Here is a 20,059-nt window from a genome sequence, read left to right as displayed (position 1 = left end):
TTGATAAATTCATCAATTGATCATGCATCTTATCTGATATGTATGTGGCATAATCATAGTGGATTGGCTTCTTTCCTGGGGAAAACATAAGCATCATTTGTAGAACAGTTTCATCCACATACTCCACTGAATCATATCCCAAGATGGGACTGATCATGTCAACAAGGTCTAAGCCCAACTGGTTGAGGTAGAGATAATGGATGGGAGGAATTTGCACAGTATCAGCTTTGATGAAAATCTGATTAAGCTTTGTGATTTGTGCCTCTGTTATCCTGGCTCCCTGTACTATTAAATCAGCTAATGACAGAGGGACCAACTTTTGATCTGTCTGGAACTGCAACATCTCCCTGATGGCTTCAGGGGTAATGAGGAACAGAATTGAGCCTGCAGAGTCTAGCACTGCCCTCTGGGATGCATCATAGTGTTCAGCAACTATGTGCACAAGCTCAGGGAATTGATTAACCTGAGGAAGCTTGAATATTGGGAGGAATGAATCCCAAATTCCCAGGATGTCTGTCCCCCTCTCATGTTTGATCTTTATTTCATTTAGGATTTGCAAATGAAACCTGCTTCTGCTCAACATCTCCTCTGATATCTTGTAGTCCAAGTCTGCTAATGCTCTGGTGTCCAATGTTCTGTTAGGGACATTCAAGGGAGCCACATTGAGGGCTATAGGAGCTACAGGGGGGTCCATGACTCCTGTTTTAGGATTTCTGCTTGCTCAAGGACTGTGTTTTTATGCAGAGTAACAGCAACAAGGTTTCTTTGCAGAGAATGATGGTTTTGTAAGTGAAAGGTGGAAGTAAGGCTGCAGCAGTTGAAATACTGCCTCTGTGTGATTATGTGGGTGGCGGAAATGTTCAGAGAATACTCTTTTGCGGTGTATTTGTCTCCTGCAGGTGACGGGTTCACGATTGCGCGAACCAGTGACAGTTTTCTTTTGAATTGCCTACAATTGTCTTGGCAGAAGCTTAGTGACGGCTCTGGTCGAGTTTAAATGGCAATTCAGTGGTTTTTTAACGGTGAATTTCTGCTCTTAAGGTCTGCTGCTCATTGACATGCGAAATGTAGCGAAAATGGAGTTTCAGAGCATGAATGAGCAATACCTGTAAATTTGGATCAGTCAGAGCTTGCTGGCGCTGAAGAAATGGATGTTCTGGTGGTCAGGAGACAATTTTCCGCGGCTGGTGCAGGTTTAGACGTAGCTTGCATGCAGAGTAAAACGACGACGAACGCACAAAAATGGCAAAAAACACTAATTTTTGGCTAAAATAGACCTTTTGGTGCTTTTGGCACGAATCCGTGCTGACGTCAGCATGACGTCATTGGTGGGGTCAAGGTCGGATGACGTCATGCTGACGTCATCGGGTGACGTGGCGGGGTCTGGTTGGTCCACAGGGGCAGTGAAATGGCAGGACAGGTGGACCAATGGCAGGGCAAGGGAATGACGAGACAACGTACCTGGGTGACGGGGCGCTGACATGTTGCTGACGCGGCGATGACGTGAGCAGGCGGGATGGGGAAACCGGAAACCAACAGTGGTTTCGTATCGCACCACTTCCTGTACGGGGGCGGTATCCGTCAGTTGTACATCCGACGCATTGTGATGAGGGCGCGTGGCAGTGGAGTGACGTCCTCAAAATACGAACGTCGGGAGTTAAGTTTCGGGCATCGGATGAGGTCCGACGTCATGGTGGCCGTTGGATCTGCGGCGGTTGATCGGACGATGGTCGGACGCCTGACGTGACGGGGAAATAGTACGGGTAACTGTCGGACGTCGGAAAGACTCCGACGCGATCAAGGCCGTCAGATCTGGAGGGCCTGATCTAACGGTCACCGGGGAGGTGACATGGGCGGTGTATACGGAAGCGGGCGGAGGCAATAAAACATGTTTTGAACGCATTTCTAATGTATTTTGAAAAAAAAATTATATGCGCTTAACCTTGGTTATATGGCGGAAAGTGGGTTTTTGATGCTTTTTGCCCTTTGAAGCGGGTAAAGGTGGGGATTTAGGGCTTTTTATGGGTTTTATGTGCAAAAGGGGTAAAAATAGGGAAATTAGCTTATGAAGGGGAAGGGGTAGTTGGCATAGGTTCATCAACATGACCTGGTGTCATTTGATCCCTGACTCGAGACTTTATTGGCTATAATGCCAAGGGGGTGGGTATTTATAAGATTTTGGGATTTATACACCTTGGTGTTAGTAATATTAGGGAAAAAGGTGATATAAGGGATTTATATAGTAGGGTTAGTGTTAGTTATGGAGGAGGGGGTAAGTGGAGGGAGAAACCATTAAGTTTATATGAAACAAACTTGGTTTTAAGAGTAGATCAAAATGAAAAGATCCTTAGACAAGAAATGTGGCTTCTTAAAGGTTAAGAACCACCATGAAACCTTAGTCTTTTCCATGAATCTAAACTGATGGGGGAATGTTAGAAATGAAATTGGAGGGGAATGAGGGAAATTAGTCATGCTTCCTGCTGTAACCTTTTGCTTTGCTGCCCACCATCACCGTTCTTGCAATAATGGGGATAACCTTTCTGCAACCCCAACTACCTACCCAGCTACTTACCTAGCATTTTATTTCTTCTTGGAGGGTGCATTTGGACTTGCAGACCCTTACTTGCCTTTTCTTTTCTTTGGCTTTTTTCTTTTGCTTTTTCTATCTACTTCTACCCTTATCTCTTCCAAGGTCCCAGATTAGGCTGTTGGGAGCCTTTTCTTTTCTACCTAAACTAGTTGTCTGCCAAGATTCAGCTGTTTGGACAGACTTCTTTCTCTATTCTATAGCATAAAATTGAACACATGGCATGATCCAGATTAAACTGTTGGATCATCCATCAAAATTTGAAAATAAGGTCATCAACATTGAAACACTTTACACACCTCTTGTTCTCTAGGAAATATGGGATCTTTGTGAACTCAAAGCAGAGCATATTTGGACTTTCTCTTGCCAATCATGAAATATGAAACCTATTGGTATAGGTATCCAACAGTCACCACAGCACCTATACTTATGGAAATGCGGCTTTTGGTGAGGGTCAACAAATGTCACCATATATATGCACCAATAGTGACGGCCATGAAAGATCCATCACAATAAATCATTGTTGTTCATATGAAATGATGATGGTCACTATCTGTCATTATAATCAATATTCGTGATGGACCTTTAATGTCACCATAACATCTATACTTTTGGTGATTCCACCTTTGGTGATGTTCAGTTTTTTGGTGACGGAGGCTAAGGTCCGTCACCACTGCTCATAGGAAATGGTGACAGTCGCTGTCTGTCATCATTATAAATCATTATTGGTGACAGACATTGAATGTCACTACAACACCTATACTTTTGGCGATGCCACCTTTGGTGACATTCAGTTTTTGGTGAAGGAGGCGATGGTCCATCACCATTGCTCATATGAAATGGTGATGGTCACTATCCGTCATTATAAATCATTATTGGTGACGGACTTTAAATGTCACTACAACACCTATACTTTTGGTGATGCCACTTTTGGTGAAGTTCAGTTTTTTATGATGAAGGCTCTTTTGAACATCACCAATGAGCTTATGGTGACATTTTTCGCCCCTCACCAATGTCCTTTTTTCTTGTAGTGAAATATCAATGACAACATGATCATAAATGAATACATGTAAAACTGTTCTTTAAATACCATGTAACAATCAATCTGAAAAGATAATTTCACTTTTTATTTATGAACAAAATAGAGGTACAGTGATAGAAATACCAGATGAATGTTTCTCAACTCATAAAATAAATAACAGTTATTTATTCTTTCTCACAAAGATGATTCTAGGAGTACAGTAATGCAACTTCTCAAAATTCTTATGGAAATTCCTAAACAATGTTCCAGTCGTTATATTGAGAAAAGTATGAAAGCACAATAGTGCAATCTTTCGTAAGCCTTTCTTCATAAAATTCAAGACCTTTATTTGATACAACAAGTAAGCTTAAATAGCAAAAAACAATTGAATCTATTGTGTAGAGCAATGAGGGAATTTAAATAGATCCCTTCAATACGGTTAAAGAAAAACGTTTTTGGTAGCAATGTTTTGAATTTGATTTATTGTCTTCATTATATTTGTTTGTTCCATCGGATTTTTTGGATGTTTGTCTATCTATTTGAACTGAGTTGCTTCTTATCAGCACAACTGTCTTCCCCTGTCATGAACTGAATAAGGAAAACAAGAATCGATAAGCTAGAAATAAATGAGACTGATAAGAGAGTTTTGTTTAAAATGAATCACTTTTGCAGGAAATCAAGAAAAATGTAGATCATAATAAATCTAAACACAACCATCGTGGACAGTAATGTGGAGTGAGGACTGTGGTAAAAAAGGTTGGACTTTATGATCTTATCGCAAAATCACAATCAATTTTTAGGTCAGGAGTTGAATTCTCGTCATATTTCAAGCAAGGAGAATCCTTATTGAAATAGACGAAAATCAAAATAAGACTAAATTACAATCAAAATGGAAAGAGGAGGAATGGCTTGAGTTCCATGGCTTTTGTGATAGTTGTGGATGTGATATTTTTATGAATTGACATGCAATTCTTATCGAGTTTGGGGCTTATCACAAATCGAAATCGGTGTTTTGAAAGATTGATAATGTGGTTCTTGCGATTGTGCGGACAAGGCGTATTTATGAGTTTGAGTCAATAATCCCGTCGGGTCCGCTATCACAATCACATTTAGCATGAGGTAGTACTTAAACCTTTGAAATTCTTTGCAATAGTCATGGATGTGGGGTCTCTTAAAAATTCAGTTAATAATCCCGTCAAGTCTGGGTGGCCTAATCACAATCGCAAATCAGCTAGGGTGAAGGATTTGTTATAAGTCATGTCCCTATGAAACTTGCGATTACGGGGTCCTAGGGTGATGTGGTAGCGACGTCATGAATGACATCATGATGTGATGTGGTGATGGCATGGTAGATGACGTGGATCTTACATCATTCATGATTGAACTGAGACTTCTGTGATCCATATCAATTTTTTTTGAAGAATCTTCGGCGACAATCACATAGAAAAACTTATGTCGATGTGTTTCAAACCATCCAGTGTGGTTCATCATCAGGACAAGTTGAATGAGCAGATCACATTTAGCACATTAAATAGACAGGGCAGAGAATCCATGACTCAATGGCTAAAAAATCTAAACACAACCATCATGGAGAGTAATGTGGAGTGAGGACTGTGGTAAAAAAGGTTGGACTTTATGATCTTATCACAAAATTGCAATAAATTTTTAGGTCAGGAGTTGAATTATCGTCATATTTCAAGCAAGGAGAATCCTTATCGAAATAGACGAAAATCAAAATAAGACTAAATTACAATCAAAATGGAAAGAGGAGGAATGGCTTGAGTTCCATGGCTTTTGTGATAGTTGCGGATGTGATATTTTTATGAATTGACATGCAATTCTTATCGAGTTTAGGGCTTATCACAAATCGCAATCGGTGTTTTGAAATATTGATACTGTGGTTCTTGCGATTGTGCGGACGGCCGTTGAGTCATGGATTCTCTGCCCTGTCTATTTAATGTGCTAAATGTGATCTTCTCATTGGACTTGTCCTGACGATGAACCACACTGGATGGTTTGAAATGCGTCAACATAAGTTTTTCTATGTGATTTTCGCCAAAGATTCTTCAAAAAAAATTCATTCATGATGTCATATCAAAATCAGCATGAGGAAGGATATCACAATTGCAATTCAAATGAGGCATGACTCTTGGAACTTTGTGATTGCGCGAACGTGATATTTAGTTTAATTTCATTATATAATACCAAAGTGTCTAGTTATATCACATATCACAATTGGTGGTGTGTAGCAGGGCATGGACTTCTAGAAACTGCAATAGCTTCAGACCCGGGTATTTATGGAATGGATTGTATAATCCCGTCGGTTTCGGGCTTAATCGCATATCAAAATCGGCGTCTGGCAGGAGTATGGATTTAAGATTTTAAAATTTCATGATAGCTCGTGGACATGGGATTTTATGGATTGGATTTTATTATCCCATCGAACCTGGGCTTTTTCGCAATCACAATCAGTTAAGGCTTAAAATTTAAGTTCTTTGTAACTTTTTTCGATAGTCATGGATGTAGGGACTTATGGATTGTATTGTATATTTTCCCGTGGGTCCGATCTAATCACTATTGCAATGGAGTTTGGAGGAGGGGTCTTGAGCCCTTGAAACTTTGTATTGTTCACGATGCGGGGAAGTCTTTTGTATTTTAATCAAATAACCCCTATTGTTTATTATTTGTGGTTTTTAAAATCCTAAGAATAAGTCTTGGTTCCAGGTGCTATTTAGTTTGTTTTTTTGGGATAATCAAGGTTTAATACTTGGGTTTTAATTAAAAATCCTAAGTATTAATCTTTGGTTATAGTTCCTTATTAACAATTTTTTTTTATGTTGATTTTCTAAAACTAAAGGGACCCTATCTTAATATAATAAATTTCATAGGAAATTTATAATACATTAAAATATGGTTGTTGAATAGTATAGCACTGCCACATAATATACATACAGGCCTGCAGGGACACAAGGAAGACATGGCATCCCCTGCCATATTTAGTGACAAAATATGATCTCCTAGAACATATATAGCAGTGGCCCGTAGAGTGGATCACTGCACTGGAGACAGAGGATACTCTGACAGAGGAGGACATGACACAACATGGGCAAGAGACTGGGAAGGATAAGGATGAGAAAGAGTCAGAATAAGACGAGTAATACAATGAGGGTCTCTAGGATCCTCCTGGAGGTGAGTGGAACAAAGAGTTCGAAAAGACAAAGACAGACCCAACTATTGAAAACAAGAGGAAGGTGCACACCGAAGCTAGTAAAAGAAGCAAAAAGAAGTAGAAGGTAGACAAGAAAAAGGACATAATGGCAATGTTCCTCACTGATGGGGACTTGGACCGGATTGGGGGAAAATTGGGGAAGAAACAACAAAATCATGGAACAAGCTAGAGGATCTCTAGGGTGCACTTCTAACAATATTCATGGAGCACATTGTAGAACTGAAGATATTGGCAGAGATAGTCAGATAGCCAATGTAGGCAGAGGAGAAGCTTAGAGAGGAAAGACCAGTAGATCTTACACTTGCAGTGTAGAGAACACCGATACCTATCAGAGCCCTGTAGTTTGACTCTGCCGAGGTATAGTAGTAGGACAAAGAGTGGAGGTATGTGAACATGAACATCGTAGCAATGACACTTCAAAAATTACACAAGATGCATCTAGAGATCATAAATGAGCTGAAGCAATGCAAACAACTTACTTTGCAGTTAAACATTCAAGTAGAGAGAGAGTGAGCTTTGCTGAAGTAGAAGCTCGACTAGGTGATCCAAGATAGGGATCAGGTAGTGCATCAGTAGCAGAAGTTGAAGGAGGTGATCAAAGCAACATGTCATGAGGTTTTTGACATTGACATCCGAGACGAGGAGCTAGTGAAGCATAATGTCATGAAGTTCATCCTTTAAGTAAAATGATACAAGGATAAGATTGTAGACGTGCAATTTACATATGAGATGAAGATCAGTGAGCTACAAATGAAGCTACATTTAACCACACCAAAAGAAATATGAGAGTAGAGGGAGGCCAACCTGAAGTCTGTAATGTTTGACATATATTTAACATTGGAAGATTGTGGGAAGCTATTAGATGAGAGATTACAGATTTGAACTTTGCTGTAAGAATATCCAAATGCACAATAACTACACGAGGATATTCAACAGAAGTAGCGGTAACTAGAGGAGATTTGAGAAACCATGAAAACCTTACCAATATCATAGAAGCTCACAAAGTTTAATGAGGGAAATTCCTTCTAGAAGAATATAGAGGAGCTAAGGAAGGAAGAGTAGACTCCGACAGAGAGAAATTAGTCATGGCAGGATAAGGCTCTCCAACTGTCCCAAGAAGTGGATGAGAAGCTTAAAGAGTTTCGATAAAGAGAGGAGGCAGTGATGCAGAAGGCTACAGGACCAACGACAAAAGCACTACTAAAGGAAGTGCGCAGTGAAGAGAAGCAAGTCACATACATTCTACAAGAGTTTAACAAATCCTACAACAACATTACAACTAATATCGGAGGACGAGTCACCTTTGAGTGTTGGGATCCTGTTGGGAGTAGCCAAACTTGGCCTAGATTTTGGTAAAGAGTCCACAATTTATGGAGAAGAGTGCACAGTGGAGCACACAATGGAGCAACAAAGCGCATTTTGCGGAATTATATATACAATGCGATGTCATAAGGGTTTCGTGGTTGGTTGAAGCCCCTCCTTTTTGTAAACATGCATGATTTTGTAAAGGATCAATGGTTTTGGGCCCATAGTTTCTTGTTTTAAGGAGTCCATGGTATTTTGATGATGTAACCCTACAATGTAATAATATATATAGGGTAAGATAATAAGAAGATATATCAATTAGTTTTTTCCCTGATCAGTGTTATGGATGAATTATTTTGATCTGTAATTTGGTAACAAATGAAAGGCTTTGCAGCTGAGTGTGCAGGGGCCCGGAGAAGAGTCTACAGCTGAGTGCATAGATAGCCTGCAGCTTAGTGCACAAGCCAAGAACTGGTTGTTGCTCTAATATGTATTATATTAAGAAACAATTCTTATGGATGTATACCTACACTAGGGTGAACCATGTTAATTTGGTGTTTTGATGTATATATTTGCTTATTATCTGTTGTATGGTAGCATTTATTATAGTTTCATTTTACTTTAGTGAAATGATGGTTTATGGTTTCATATGGCATTTTTAAGTGATTAATCTAATGTAGCGAAGTGATTTATAAATGCTAATAATAATAACATAATTGTTATGGGAATAAGTACCCTAGGGCTTTGGGTTGGAACCCCAACAGAACAAGATCAAACTACAGTAAAAAACACTCATATAGCTCAGGAAAAATGCTTATATAAACAAACTATGTGAGAATGACCATACCCAGATGTCATTTATTTGGGTAGATCCCACAGGGTTCAAACCCTCTACAACTCCTGATGTTCTCCAAACCTGAAAATTATTCAATTCGAACATACATAGAAGTATATATAGATAAAGCATTTTAATGAAACTAACTTTATATCATATAGCTAATGATTATTATACATCAAAATAACATTCATATATGAATTACAACAGTATTTGATGCATAAACACAGTTAATCTCGGAAACAAGACAATGGTTCTTTTTATTGTAGAAAGCTATAACTAACACAGAGAGAATTCACCTGTCTTCTTCTTTCAGCTCCAAGTGGAACCGTCCTCTGGATCCGTCTAGTCCCAGTCTTCAACAACCTCCTTCCATAACCAATACCATGATATCTCAAGTAAGAGGAAGAATATCAACAATCAAGGAAACAAGGGTTCCCTGAAACTTGGGGAAGTGCATGAAGCACAGGGATACTTTAGACTCAGTCAGGGATAATCTCAGTACAATAACTCTATCTCTTCTCCTCCTTAAGGCATTCCCATAGAAGTCTATTTATACGCCTCCCAAATAGTTTTTTAGTTGGGAGACAGTTGGGCCACGGGCAATAGGAGGTAAGCAATAGGTAAAAACCGTGAACTCTACCCATAATTAAGGAAATTTAATTTTTTTAAGTGTTTTAACACACATACGCAGGTTGGGTATTCACTAACCCACGTGTACATGCTTTTATCTTAGGGCAACGTAGCGTATAGGGAATAAAACATTGTTTTTAAAATATTTGGACCAAGTCTGGAAGGAAGGGTTGTCCTAGGCCATAAACTAAGCATCACAAATACTGATGGTGGTAAATAGTGCTATAATAGATGCCCCCTAATATATGAGGTTAGAAGGGGTACATTATGGCCGAAATGTATTAATTATATGGAAAGAATCCTTCCAAGACTGAGAAGGACTTCACCAAAATTCAGCCTGCCAAGCCATCAAAAGAGATCAGAAAGAAACTACTGTCTGAGGTGGGAATACCCATGCTTAGAGAAAGTAAAGCATGTCCATATATCAAGTACAAGTGGATCCAATATGTATACTAGTATAAAGAACTGAAAGTACATAATGGATCATCTGATCGTGATCGACAAAGTACATGTCTGAATATCACATATAAGGAGATGATCAATGAAGCTGATCACTAATGTCAAAAAATGATCTCAATAGTACCAAATGAATATGATGGAATAAAATGATACTACATCGCAACTCGGATGCCAGCATATAAGATGTCGTTGTGAAGAACTGCAACATATACGATGGATGGTGTCAACTAGCAGTAACAAGAGCAACTAACAAGTGAACCAAAACATGTTGATGCAACCCGAGGTCTTCACCAACCACCGTGGTACATTTGTACACAATGGGAATAAATGAGCTAAGGTCGACCATGTGAGAAATCATTTGATTATCAGTCATTGATGTATATCGTTAACAAATGCGAGACTACCCACTGATAATGATAATGAGAATCAAGGTACCCAGTACAATCTAACAAGTGTGAATGAATGAGATAAAGTCAAACACCTGGAAGAATCTATCAATCAGGGGACAATGATGGTTTCCCACTGTCGATAGCGAAGGAATCTGCCACTAATGACTGCAAACCCTGAGGTACTGCCAAATGGACTCTAGATCTTTGTCCTAGAGCAATGAGCTGTAGTCAATAGGAAATGATCCACTAGAAGGAAGGCATTAAGGCATCCTTCATCAATCTAGTACAAGTGTAACTCGCAGGCCAATAATGTGGAAGGAATCGGACGAAAAAGATGTAGTAACCCAACTGAAGCACATTTCTGACATACACAAGATGTAGCTAGTGCACAATACAAACCCTCTGAACTAACCAATAATGAAAGCTGACATAGAGGTAGGGAATCCACCAATATGGTCAAAAGGAAACCAAGGAACTGCACGAATCCCAATGTTGAATACAAGGGAAACCACTCACTCGAAGACCCATAATACTGATCGATGCTGAGCACAAGGTGACCTATCAATAATGAAAATAGGGCTAGGGTGTGGCTCTAGGCCTGCCCTTAGAGCAATATGTCATTTTCGATAAGGACAAAACCTGCCAACAAGAAGTCCATGGAGACCTTCTCAAACTGGCACGAACAAAGGACCAATATAACTGATGTGATGACAAACATGATACTGACAACCAAGGATGGCCGACTGAAAAATAGGTTAAGAGACACCGCAGAGAGGCCGAATCAAGCTTACTTCCCTTGAACTAAAGCACGACCCAATGATGACCATATGGTAGCATATGATAACTCTGTATAAGTTTGTCATGCAAGAGGCACGAGTGAACTCTCCATATGATTGGAAGAGGTAACCAATTGGAGGAGAACTAACTCAATAACAAGGTTAAGGTGTACCTAAGTCAAACTAAATCCTACCCAAAATGGAGGAGAGACTTTCTTTTGAGTGCTTTGTTCAAGGGCGACACGATTGGCTCTAGTTGCCAACAAAATATGGAAATGTTGTCCCGTTCCTGCTCTTTTTGGAATATATATTTTTTTGTATTTTTCTTTAAGATGGAAAAAGAATAAAAGAATGTTATAATACAGTGGAAAGAACGAGTGTCAGAGAAATAGATTATCTAGTTCCTGCGATGGGAACAATCCTATGCTCAATGTAGGAAGGTGAAACTAGTCAAGGACACTCAAAAGGATGTTCCTTCCATGGGTCAAAGGATGCATCAAGTTACAGAATCTAAGTGATTGCATGGTCGATTTTGCAGAAAACATGGTCAAATAAGTGGCTTAAACACGAGTCCAAGTGAAGCCGACTCAAGGCCAAAAGGTGCAAATAGTCAAAATGCAATGCAATAGTACAACTCAACACAAAGGAGCCTCTAGGGTATAAGGCCAGAAATAAGCATAGAAGAAAGGAGAATGTATCTTCAATGCACAAGGCATGGCGGGACTAAAGAGGACTCCCGAGCCTACTCAGTATAGCAACATGGGTAACCAATGTCAGCGAGGTTCTAACTAATATGACCATGTAAAGGATGGCTCTACCATCACATCATGATTTAAAAATCGTAGAGTGAACATGGTTTGCTAACCAAGACACTATGGGGTTGACCCTATGGCTAATGTATCGCTAAACAAAGGCTAGTATGTAGGATGCAATGGAAAAAATGGTCTTCCCTAACCTATATTCCAGTGAGTGAATGATACCTTCCATGACAGGTCAGCGGTCATGGGACCAAAATAAAATCTCGAATAAGTCTCCAAAATATCCTGAAAAAATAACCCATTCTCGACAATCCAAGCCCACAAGTCAAAAAATTCATGAGACAAAAAATCAAGTTTTGAAAAAATATTTTGCAATTTCAAAGTTATATAATGACTTTTGGACTCACAATTTTTTTATTTCTGTTTGGAGAAAAGAGTTGTGGATCAAAAAGGAGCAAACTTACCTCTGAACAATCAAACCATTCAAATCGCACCAAATTTATCAAGTAACCCTCAAATCATGCTTGCAATGTTTTATGATAATTTTTAGAAGTTTTCATTAAGTTTTGACTGCGGGAATTTATGCCAAAAAATCCAACTCTACACACACGCGGGTTGGATGTGATCAACCTGTGTATACGATGGACCTACACGTGACTGTGTGTAAAGGGAACCCGGGTATACGTGAGTTGAAGTTTAAACAAAAAAACTAATGGTTGAAACACAATTTTTTTCAGGATGACCATCACATGGATAGAGAGAGAGCATACCACAATTGACAATGAGGTAATGAATGACAAAAATGCACTAGATGTATTGAGAGGGTGTGGCTGTTGGGTCCCTATAATACTAGTGATTACCCCATTACTATTGTAGTTATACCCCTTATTTATATTTTTGTGCCCCTATTACCCCCATGTTGTTATTTCTGTGCCCCATAAAATCCCTCTATTGTTATTTTTGTGGCTTTATATTATTATTGTTAGGTCAGTTGGATTATATTGTGACTCCTTAGACTCCTATATATAGAAAGGAGGTTTTGTCATTTGTATCATCCAAGAATTGTTCATTTATGTAATATAAAGGAGGTTGCCGCCTCGCAGAGGCTGAATTCTAAGGCGTTGATCTATCTTTTCTATCTTTTCTTGAGCTGGTTTCATAACATTTGGTATGAGAGCTTTGGATTCTAGGGTTTCGCTGCTCCAAACATGTCATTGTGGAATTTTCGCTATAACTTTTTTTCTGTGACGTTTCAAAAGTCACAAAAAAAAACCCATTTGACAAGAAATCGCGTTGAACCTTGGGTCTAAATTTCAGAGCTTTTTGCGTGATATTTGCAGAGATATGATCTGAGAAAGTTGGCCTTTTTGCAGACTCCTGAATTACATTCAAAACAGGTGACCTGGGGAAAATCGTCATAACTTTCTCTCTGTGGATCGGATTGAAATTTCATAAGAAGGTACAGAAAGAGGACGGACTTTAGTTTCTTGTCTGTAAGTTTCAGATCCAAAGGTTGAAACAGTGACTCGTGGCATGTCGTACAAGTTCGCTCTACTGTACTAGTCTAAAAGTAAGTCACTGTGGGAGATTTCACATAACTCTTCCTTGGAGAATCCAATCTGGGTCAGACTTGTGGCATTGGAAAGAGGACACAGAAGGATACCACAGGTTTCAACTTCAGAATTGGATGATCTGAAATTACAGAGATACATCATATTCAATATCAGGCTTCTATAAAGTGAAAAAAGGTGTGTAGTTTTTTTTTAAATTTTTGTGTAAGCTTGGTTTAACGAAATTCAAAGCGCATAGTAAAGCATTATTATTGGTAACTGATTCCCCGAGGAAAGAAAATGCAAACACCTAGTAAGGAACCTCAAAGCTCTAGCATGACTCATGAAGAAGAGGAAGAAATGCTACATGATATATCAAAATTACAAGAACAAGTGCAACAAATGTCACGCTCACAAAAGCTAACAGAAGCTAAGTTAAATGGCGTGGAATATAAGATAAATGGCGTGGAATCTAAGATAAAGAGCATGGAAGCTAAGATGGATGATTTGAAGACATATTTGAAGACAAACATGGCAGATTTGAAGACAGATTTGAAGACAGATTTGACAAATTTTCTACAAGAAATACTTACTAATGGTGAAAAGGTTGTAAAGGAAACTCATGGTGTGAACAAAAGTAATGTTAATCATGATTCCATAGACTCTAATGTTGGATCAAAGACCCACCATATTCCAAAAATCGATATGAGGAAGTTTGATGGCAAGGATCCCGCCACATGGATATTACAGATGGAGCAGTTCTTTGATCTCAATAATGTGCAAAACACACAAAAGGTAGGTATGGCAACTGTATATTTGGAACCAAATCAGTTTGTATGGTATCAATGGCTTTGTGGTGGGCTCCACTATTGTAGCAATAATGCTACAACTCCTAGAACTCCTTTCTTTAATTTTATCAACCCGGTAGTTCGTAACAAACTTGGAAGTGACGGTGCTGTATGCACAAGTACTAGCTCTTGCCGCAGCTGTCACTTGGTCAGCTGGCACAAGTCCGCTAGGGGCTCAAGCCAACTTCTATGAGATCTTAGAAGAATCTTTTTAACTGATGGACGAAAGCTAACTCAAAGGAAGCTAATCTACTTGCGGAAAGAAACTGAAAGCCAAAAAGAAACACAAACCCTAGCAAACCCTAATTCTACCAGCTAGTCCTACCGATGCAAAGGAGAGCATGCAAACTACCGAAAGAGATGCCATTACTTATAAGAAGGTAAAATGCATGTGTCTAAGTTATCGCTATCTGAAGAAAACATCTTTTTGTATTTTTGTTTAAGTTATTAGAATTATCATGCATGTGCTTTTAACTAGTTTTCCACTGTGCAGGGATGGATCAAGGGATGAAATGCTTTGGGAAAGGTTGGGATGGTACAGAGAGGGTCTAAGGGGTCCCTATCATCCTTTCAGAGAGTTTCACAAAGTCAGGATGCCATGCAACCGTGTTTATGAACTTCTATAGGAAGTTTGCAGGGGTTTCTACAGGAAGTTCTGTGATTCTTCTACAGGATGTTTCATGATTAGGTTTTTGACTGATAGGTGAGTGGGAGAGAATACATGAATGGGTAGGGAGGTAGGGTAGGGGTCTGGAATGACCCAATGACTGAGGGATGAGGTGATGCGAGGGAGTGGAAGTCTAGCTTGCATCAAAGAAGGTTTAGGCAATGGAAAGGCAAGAAGGTAGGGTTACGTGGCAAAAGAGCAGATGGGAGATGAGGAAACAGACTTGGTGATGGAGGAGCTGATCTGGACGAGGCTCATATGAACGAGGAGGTGATGAAGGTGCCCTGCATAGTGTTTACCTGATCAAACCAACTACGTCTTGCATACAATCAAAATATTAGATGATCTATCTAACAGTTTAATGAGATCAGTGAACAGTAGCCTTATTCATGACAAGAATCACGTACAGCATGTGAAAAAAACATTATCACAGAGATACAAACGCATGACTAACTCCTACCAATCCATCCTAAACATAAAAAGCTACTTTAACCAACAAAGACAACCAAAATAACAAAGCAAGATCTAAAGAGCAGATTTTATTTTAAGAACGCAGCAAACACACATAAAGATAAATAGGGGAGGTACTGGGCACTTGAGATGGGCCCAACCCCAAGAGCTACAGCCTCCCAAGAGTGATTTAGAGCTGGTGCAAAGCTGTATTCATCTTTATTAATCAAGAATGAAGAGTTACATCAAAACTGTCCACAAGGAGAGCTTGAGAATGAGCTGAAAGCAAAGCTAATCTATTGCATACAAATCGAATTACAAAATGTCACTACAACAAAGCTATGCAATGACTAACTACTAGCTACTATCTACTGGCTAACTAGCTAACATCCACTGGCTACACTGGCTAACCAAAATGAGGCCCTAAGCCTTCTTATTTATACAATTTGAGGACCCAACAGTCCTCCTAAAATTTAGGGACTTGGCTGCCCAAGACTTGTAGTTAACAACAATCCTACTTGACTTGCTTGGCTGCCCTTGTGCTCATTGATTTGGTGGCCTTTGAACTCCGAGCTGATGGTGGAGAATTCGAGGTAAGGGCCCATAAATGAGGGGGACATCTTCCTACAAATCCTCTAGCTTGTTCTCCCACGAATTTGGCTGCCAAGTGCTCATTAAGACCTTCAATTTTGTCTCCAAGTGGACCAAAAAGGCTACACAAAGCACCCATTAGACTTGTTGGCATAATGACTAACCAAATTCACTCTATTAACATAAAAATAATCAAAAACATGCAATAAACTAATGAGAATGGTGGATTAAGTCAAATTAGGAGGTTGAATGAGCCCAAATAATTGTCCATTTTTGGGGCTCATCACTTTGCTCTCGTAAAAAATTTATCACTTGGGCAATTTTTACGGAAGAATTGATAGCACATTATGAAGATACAAAAAGCAACACTTTTTTTAGCCAATTGATAAGTCTCAAACAAAAGGGTTCAGTAATGGAGCACATTGAGGAGTTCCAAAAATTGAACATAAGGGTAAAAGATATTCGAGAGGAGCATAGGATTGATGTGTTCATAGGGTCTTTAAAGGACAATATCCAACATGATGTTTGCCTTTGGGAACCTGATTCATTAGAGAAGGCATTCAGGTTAGCAAGAAAAATGGAAAGAAAAATTATGGCAACTAGGAAGCATACCACTCACAACTATAAAGACGGAAGTGTTGTTGCCCCTAGTCTTCCACAACCTATAAGGTTGACACCACAAAAATTGGAGGAAAAAAGAGCAAAAGGGCTTTGTTACAGTTGTGATAGCAAATACACTAAAGGTCATAAGTGTGCTGAGAAGAAATTATTCTACATAGATTGTGAAGAGGAAGAAGAAAAGGAGCAAGAAAGGTCAAAAGAAGAAGATATACTCCAGGAACAAAGCCTAGATGAAGAACAAATAAATCCGACCATATCTTGTAATGCATTGGTGGGAATTACCACTCCTCAAACCATCAAGATAGAAGGACAAATCAAGAAGAAAAAGGTAATAGTGTTGATTGATTCAGGAAGCACCCACAATTTTATTCATTGTAGGGTAGCAAAAGAATTGAATTGCTTCCTATATCTAGCACCAGAGTGTCAAGTGATGATTGCAAATGGAGGAACAATAAATTGCTCTGGAAGGTGCCATAATATCAAGCTATCCATGGGAGAATATGTATTGACTAGCCCAATGCTTTCCATTCCAATGGGAGGTGTTGATGTTGTACTAGGAGTCCAATGGCTACAATCCTTGGGTACAATAGCTTTTAATTTTCAAGAACTTTTCATCAAATTTTCTACGGAAGGAAAGGAAGTTGAATTAACGGGTATTGCAGGGAAACCAGGAAAGATAATCAGCTCTAATGGTATGACAAAGCTTCTAAAAAAGGAGCAAAGAGGTGTAATTGCACAATTATGTTCGCTAGATGTTTCCACATCGGAATCATCTATTTCTCCAGATCTCCAAAAAGTCTTGGACAATCATTCCAAGGTATTTGAGACTCCCAAAGGTCTCCCACCTATGCATGATCATGATCATGCTATTCATCTGATTCCAGGAAGTGTTCCTCCAAACATCAGGCCGTACAGATATCCCTATGTCCAAAAAAGTGAAATTGAATGTATGGTTGCAGAAATGCTAGAGGCTGGTATAATTCAACCAAGTCAAAGTTCTTTCTCTGCTCCAGTAGTATTGGTGCACAAGAAGGATGGATCATGGTGCATGTGTCTGGATTATAGGGAGCTCAACAAGCTCACTATTAAAGATAAGTTCCCCATTCCTGTCATTGATGAATTACTGGATGAATTGCATGGATCAATTTACTTCACCAAGTTGGATCTTCGTTCAGGATATCATCAAATCAGAATGAAGATTGAAGACATTCCGAAAACGGCATTTATAACTCATGAGGGTCATTATGAATTTTTGGTCATGCCTTTTGGCCTTACTAATGCACCTTCAACATTTCAAGGTTTGATGAATTCAATTTTCAAACCATTCCTTAGAAAATTTGTGTTAGTATTTTTTGATGATATACTAATCTAAAGCAAGTCTTGGAAGGATCATGTTGAACATGTTGACAGGGTGCTACAACTATTGGAGGAGAAACAATTATATGCAAAAAGATCCAAATGTTTCTTTGGAGTCCAGGAGGTGGAATATTTGGGTCATATTGTATCTCATGAAGGAGTTAAGGTAGACCCTAGCAAAATTAAAGCCATTAAGGAATGGAAAATCCCCACATCCATAAAGCATCTGTGAGGATTTCTTGGGTTGACAGGGTATTATCGCAAGTTTGTTAAGAATTATGGGAGAATAGCAGCACCTCTAACAACATTATTGAAGAAAGATGCATTTTCATGGACTCCGCAAGCAACAAAGGCCTTTGAACATCTTAAAGAGGCAATGTGCCAAGCACCGGTCTTAGCTACACCGGACTTCACAAAAACCTTTATTGTGGAATGTGATGCTTCAGGAAATGGAATTGGTGCTGTTCTAATGCAAGATGAAAGACCCATTGCTTTTGAAAGTCGTCCAATCAAGGGAAAGTTTTTAAGAAAAGCTATTTATGAGAAGGAAATGTTGGCAATACTCCATGCACTTAAGAAATGGCGACCCTACCTAATGGGAAGACACTTCAAGGTAAAAACGGATCATGATAGCCTTAAATACTTTTTAGAACAAAGATTATCCTCTGAAGAGCAACAAAAGTGGGTCACAAAGATATTGGGTTATGACTTTGAAATCATCTACAAGAAAGGGAAGAAAAATGTGGTGGCAAATGCACTCTCAAGAAAGGATGAGGATGTGGAAGCATTGTTGTGTGCCATTTCTATTATCCAACCAGATTGGATAAACGAAGCAAGGGAGGAATGGAAGAATGATGAAGAAGTGTGGGCACTTATTCGAAAGCTACAACAAGATTCCAGTATGTCTGATACATTTAGCTGGCAAAATGATTCATTATGGTACAAAGATCGCTTATACCTCTGTAAGAATTCTCAGCTAAAACAAAATATTCTTATGGAATTGCACACTTCTCCCTTAGGAGGGCACTCAGGATTTTTAAAAACTTACCACAGGGTTAAGAAGGAATTATTTTGGGATGGCCTTAAATCGGATATTCAAAATTTTGTGGCGGAATGTTTGGTTTGCCAACAAAATAAAGTTGAAACAATTAAGACACCGGGTCTATTACAACCTTTATCCATTCCAAGCCAACGTTGGGATGAGGTTTCAATGGATTTTATCACAGGTTTACCCAAGTCTGAGGGAAAGAGTGTCATCATGGTGGTAGTTGACAGACTTACCAAGTATGCACACTTTTGTGCATTATCACATCCATTTAAAGCCAGTACAGTTTCTACTGCATTTATGGAAACAATTCAAAAGCTACATGGAAACCCAAAGATTATTGTAAGTGACAGAGATCCCATTTTCACTGGAAATTCTTGGACAGAATTATTTTCTTGTCTTGGTACTTAGTTAGCTCATAGCTCATCTTATCATCCTCAATCTGATGGGCAAACTGAGATAGTAAACAAATGTTTGGAAGGATATCTTCGTTGCTTTGTATCTGATAAACAGAAACAATGGGTCAAATGGTTGCCTCTGGCTGAATGGTGGTATAACACTTCCTTCCATACAGCAACAAAAATGACCCCATTTATGGCACTTTATGGGTATCAACCACCATCCATCACATCATATTTAAGAGAAAATTCTAAGGTTCAGGCAGTGGAACATCACATCGAACATCAACAACAAGTCCTCCAACTCTTAAAGGATAACCTCGTGTTGGCACAAAATAGAATGAAACAACAGGCAGATCAACATCGCAGTGAAAGAAGTTTTGATGTAGGTGATTGGGTATTCCTACGGCTACAACCATATAAGCAAACGTCCCTAAAGAAAGCTAAGAAGGATAATAAATTATCACCAAAGTATTATGGTCCGTACAAGGTGTTGCAAAATATTGGTACTATGGCATACAAATTGGAGCTTCCTGCAGCT

This window comes from Pinus tabuliformis, chromosome 1_2 (genome assembly GCF_031772625.1).
Source record: "Pinus tabuliformis cultivar Carrire ecotype Pingquan chromosome 1_2, CPIR1, whole genome shotgun sequence".
NCBI classification, from domain to species: domain Eukaryota; kingdom Viridiplantae; phylum Streptophyta; class Pinopsida; order Pinales; family Pinaceae; genus Pinus; species Pinus tabuliformis.
This window is presented reverse-complemented; position numbering follows the sequence as displayed.